The 5,761-nt window shown below is 35.2% G+C and overlaps 1 long non-coding RNA gene across 1 annotated transcript; it reads left to right on the top strand.

The window, feature by feature from the left end:
• The first annotated feature begins 255 nt into the window (after positions 1-255).
• On the top strand, positions 256-2,627 carry LOC148126411 (uncharacterized). The gene is made up of 3 exons (XR_015742621.1): positions 256-438; positions 1,838-1,957; positions 2,560-2,627. It is a non-coding gene; the product is annotated as an uncharacterized LOC148126411 (long non-coding RNA).
• Positions 2,628-5,761: the final 3,134 nt, after the last annotated feature.

The raw sequence follows: 5,761 nt of genomic DNA on the forward strand, positions 1-5,761 counted from the left end.
TACAGAAGAAGTGCTGTGCAAACTATTTACAAAAGAGGTAATAAGACACCAAAGTGCTACTGAGGCACTCACAGAGCCGACAGAACAATGGCACAATTCAAAGATGCAAGAGAAAAGGAAGGGAAGGGAAGAGGGGCTGTTGAAAAATATGATCGTCTTGTCGTATTTCCTGCCATTACTCTGCTTTCTGCAATGTGCTTTTAAAAAAAGCTTAGATCAGAGATTGCTGAATGTAGATCAGGTTTTATCAAAGCTCCTCGCTTTGTCTGTATGTTGAACAGGGAGTCTTTTTTTTAAAAAAAAATGCAGAAATAATGAGAGTTTCAGATTTCCACTGTAAGTACAAAAAGGGACACCCTGCTCTCATCTTTCAAAGCATTAGAGATCACAACTTATCATGTCCCAGGGCAGCACAGAATTCCTGGTAACATTGCCAAGGTATGTGAAAACTAACATTCTTAACAACTTCTTTTTCCTGCTCTTGAAATTGAACAGAAGGAAATGATTAAAAAAAATCTTCCTAATGTTCAGCCAAAGAATGAAAGTCTATACAATGTCTTTCAACTAAGATATAGGCAACATTGTTAGGACTACAAGTTCCGGGCTACAAATCTCTGGACAACCATGATATGGTAGTTTCTCTGTGAGATCAACTGGGGTTACATTGTTTTATCCCTTCAGGTCAAAGCAAACCATTAATATAACAAAAGTTTCATTGCAGTGACTTAGGGACAGGGGTGGGGGTGGGGAGGGGCGAATCTCTCAGGTTTTGAGAAACCTGACTTAGATTTGGGTCATATTTTGGATTGAAGAATTCAAACAAAATTAAAACATACCTACATTTCTCCTAAAGGATATTATTTGTGCACAATTTTGCCTCACATTTCCATTCTTGAAAATCAAGTAACATTTTATCAAGCATATTGTAACTATTCTCATTAATGTCAGCATACTTTTGCCTAAAATAGGCAAAACCTCTTTTTTGTACATTCAGACTTCAATATTAACATAAAAATATGCAGTATGTCACCAAACAAGGCAAGCTATCAAGTAACTGTCTTCAACTCTTAATGTAGTCAATGGAAATTCATCCATTACGTCTGCAAAACTTCAAATAAAGGACAATGATGGAGGCTATAAATGGAATATAAAAATATAAATTGGTTTCTGCCACCTTAATATTTTGGATTATAGGAGAATGAAATATAGTATGGGACAAAGCCTAACAATTGGTTTTATATGCAATGAAAAAGTGGTGGTATTACAAATGGAACTAATGATTCCTAGACAAAAAACAACATAGTATATTATATAAAGAAACTGGATAAAAGAAAATAAACACCTTCAAAGAAAAAAAAACATACTTATAAATATCTTACAGCAGAAGCTGCATGTTTAGATTTTATTCCAGTATATATGCATAGAATTTGGACCTTGTCAAATATTAACAGCAATAAGACTTCTATACTGCTTCACAATGCTTTTACTATAAACCTGTCTAAGTGATTTACAGAGTCAGCATATTTCCCCTAATAAGCCTGGTCCTCATTTTACCGACCTGAGAAGGATGGAAAGCTGAGTCAATCTTAAGCCAGTGATAATTGAACTGTGAAACTGCTAGCAGTCAGCAGAAGTAGCTTGCATTCTATCCACTGTACCATCATGGTTCTGTTAAACTTCCAATGCAAACAAAAACTTGATATTGTTAGGGCTAAGATCTAGATCTTTGTTACCTTTCACGATTGTCTGCTATGTTATATCCACTGTGGATTTGTTCATTTGTTTCTTTATACACTGATACCTGCACACCGTTAACTCTGTTTTGATTCCCGATGAGTGTCTGGACAAGTCCCTGCAATTTCACTGACAACATTTTCAGAAGTGCTTTGCCATTGCCTACATTCTAGGGCTGAAAGAGTGACTGGCCTAAGATGACCCAGCTGACTTTGTGTCCAAGGTAGGTCTAGAACTTTAAACTCTCCTGGTTTCTAGCCTGGTGTCTTTAACCATTACATCAAACTGGCACTAAGTTTGTCCTATTAGGAGATATAAAGAAAACTACAGTGTATTATCTTCAAATATGCTTACTTATTGAATGTATGGAACATACTGCAAAGCAAGTTTCTAATTTTGAAATCTTAACTCTTCAGATTTTTAAATGACATTAGACATGATTATAAAGAGTATTTTTTAAGTTGAAAGAAAGTTCATTTTGATACAGAGTGAGCATCTAAAGAAGAACATTTTAATTTATTGGGCGGGGTTCTTTGTGGTATTAAAAAGGGTAATTAGAAAGTCATTTGCCCAAGTTTTTTTTAAGTAAGTGTAAGTTCTCAATCATCAAACTAGAAATGCTGCATTTACTAAGTTGTATACGTATCTCTTGAGTTAGACAGTTGAAAATGTAATACTATTAGTGCAACTGTTTTTTCTAATTGAGCATGACAGTTACACAGTCATTCAAGAGCTGCCCTCCCTACCCCTCGAGTTTTAACTCGGGAGCTACCTCCCACTGTGTTGGTGCTGTGATTATTCATCTGAGGCTCTATGCTGCTCCAGCAACAAAGGCAACAGCTGTGGCCCAAGGCAGTCAGGTTTGGCAAGTAGAGTACTCACATGACAACTGCTGGCATGATTTCCTTCAACAGCAGCAGCAGCAACATCTGGATCTCTTGACAGCAGTCTAGTTTTTCCTTTGGCTAGAAGCCCTACAAACAGCTGTGAAACTGTCTCTATTGCTATCCAGAGATTTCAATGTGGTGGGAGTGACAGGGTTTGGCCTGTCCTCCTCTTTTTTTTTGCAGAAGTCTAATCAGCATTGCTGACCTCCATCACATTACATTTGATCAACATAATGCTTGCAGCTGATTGCCTACATTTTCAGCATAACCTCTTCTTTACCTTGCCATTAGATGGGGCTACTGATGAATCCGATTTTCTTTGATTACAATGAAGATTTGAATTGCTTCTGGTAGATAATTAAAGTTCTCCTTAGCATGTACTCTGTATTTTTAAAAATAATAATAATAATCTTTTAAAGGCCCCAGTATCATCTGAATTAAATTTAAAGCTAACACCTGTTTAACAGAATTTTGCTTTGAAAGAGTAGCAACTTGAAATACTCAAGACTATTGTGCTTCAATTGGGCAAAGATGTAGAAGTATATATAGAGTAATTCAATTTTAAAAGTATTACTTGTCAAAGATATAGTCATGACCATGTAGCGTTAGATGGGAAAAATTTCAAACTACTTTATGGCCTCAGTCTGTATCCCTGTACCATCTTGGATGCCCATCTTTCAATCTGTTCCACTTTCTTCAAATGGCAATGCAATTAAATTTAGGCAATGATGCACATTAGGGCAGAAAACTGTAACTTCTCTCACACACTGATGGGGTCTGAGCTGTCTAAACTAACTAGGAAAAAGATCTTAAGATCTCTGTGGACAGCTCAGTAAAGATGATGACTTAGCGTGCAGCTGCTGTGAAAAAAACAAATCCTATGTTATGGATAATTAGGAAAGGAACTGGAAATAAAATTGTCAACATTGTAATGTCCTTATACAAATCTTTGGTGCTTTCATATTTAAAATGTTATGAATAGTTCTGATTATTGTAACAGAAAAAGGACATAGATTTGTAAAAAGTGCAAAAGATGGTATCTAAAACTAGGAGATCTCAAACCCCTTCTTGCAAGAAAATATTATTAAGCTTGGAACTCCTGCATATTAAAAAAAAAAAGACAGCACACCAGATTTTGACATGTATGAAATCATACATGCCATGGAAAATGTGGCCAGGAAGATTATATATTATTCTGCTTCAAAAAATTATAAGACAAAGGTTCATCCAGTGAAGCTGATTAGGAAAAATATATAGAAGCAACAAAAGAAAATATGTATTCACAATGTGTAAATATATGGAATTTATTAGAAGATGTGATGAGAACCACTAACGTGGATAGTTTTTAAATGGGATTAGATAAATTCATAGAAGATAGATCTTTCAAGGTCTATTAATCTTGAAGATTCAGTATAATCTCTGGGTGTTTGCAGCTTTCCTCCAAATACTAGTTACAGAAGTACTGTACAGCATGATGATTGTCTGGGCAAATTCCTTCAAATTTCTTGGCACCATTTTCAGAAGTGATTTGCTATTGCCTCTTCTCCCCAAGGGATGAGAGAGAGATAGCAACTGACCCAAGGTCACCCAACTGACTTTGTGTCTAAGATGGGATTAGAAGTCTACTGATGTCTTGAACCACTACACCAAACTTAGATTTTTATAATTAGCAACATTTTTATGTGTTTACACGTAGTTTTCATAATCTGTTTTATGAACGCCACAGAATACCTTATGCCACCAGACTTGAAATTCTAGACTTAGAAAACCTAGAACTATGCCGCCTTCGGTCCGATCTAAATATAGTATATAAAATTATACATTGCAATGTCCTACCTGTCAGTGAATACTTCAGCTTCAACCATAACAATACAAGAGCGCACAATAGATACAAACTCAAGGTTAATTGCACCAAACTTGATTGCAGGAAATACGACTTCAGCAACAGAGTGGTCAATGTCTGGAATACTCTACATGACTCTGTGGTTTCTTCCCCAAACCCCAAAAACTTTAACCTTAGACTGTCTACTATTGACCGCACCCCTTTCCTAAGAGGTCTGTAGGGGGCATGCATAAGCGCATCAATGTGCCTACCATCCCTGTCTTATTGTTTCTTTTTATTTTTCTTATAGGTATCCATTCAATGTATTCCTAACTATGTTTATACTTATACCTGTTATCTTATAATCACTTGCCAAAATAAATAAATAAATAAATTTATTTATTTATTTTATGGATACTCTTTAAAATAATTAGGGAAAATATTTGTTTCCTTCCAGTCTTCTGGCATTTGATCCATTTTCCAGGAATTTTCAAAGACAATTTATAAAAAGTTGGTCATATTATTAGAAAACAGATCTATCCCTTCTTTTTGTCCTTTGCAATTGCCTGGTGGAAGTCTCTTGGGGGGAAATAAGCCCTCAGAGCAGTAACTCTGCCAATCTTTGCTTATCTAAACTATAAAACTATACAGAGACAGATCTTTGAATACTTGGATAGGAGACTGTTGGAAAACACCGAGGCTATAGTTTTGACTGGAACATTTTTTTTAAATGTTGGGAGAAACCATTAATGAATGACTTCTGTTCTGTTTACAAGAAAATTACATGGATGTGTCCACAAATCATCAGCTGGACCCAAAGAACTTTACCTTTACCTTTTCCTCTGCATTTTCTTTGTTACTATTTTTGTTAATATTTTCCCCCATCCAATAAGCAGCCAGTATAAGGAATTTTCTCTCTTTCTTTTACTTTGAACATTTTTTTAAAAAGCCATATTTGCTTATTCTGAGCTTTATTTTGCTAAAACACTCTTTACAGTTCCAGGTTATTGGTCTGCCCTCTTCCATGGTAACTGATCTTTCTATCCAACTAACATATATGATCTATTTTACTTTAAGATGTTTGTTAAACATTTTCTGTAATTTCATTGGATTTTTCTACTTTTTGGAATTGTGGTTTTAGGTTCTTGTTCTTCTAGTCATCTTAAGCTCCTTTCACCATTAGTTTTACTTGCCTATTATAATTGTTCAATTTATTGAAACTTGGTTTCTTTTTTTCAACTACAGCTAGTCCTTGACTTTCTACTACAATTGAGCCCAAAATTTCTGTTGCTAAGTGAGAGATTTGTTAAGTGAATTT

Source organism: Pseudonaja textilis, chromosome 3 (assembly GCF_049901715.1).
Source record: "Pseudonaja textilis isolate UNSWEBS1 chromosome 3, rPseTex1.2, whole genome shotgun sequence".
NCBI classification, from domain to species: Eukaryota; Metazoa; Chordata; class Lepidosauria; order Squamata; family Elapidae; genus Pseudonaja; species Pseudonaja textilis.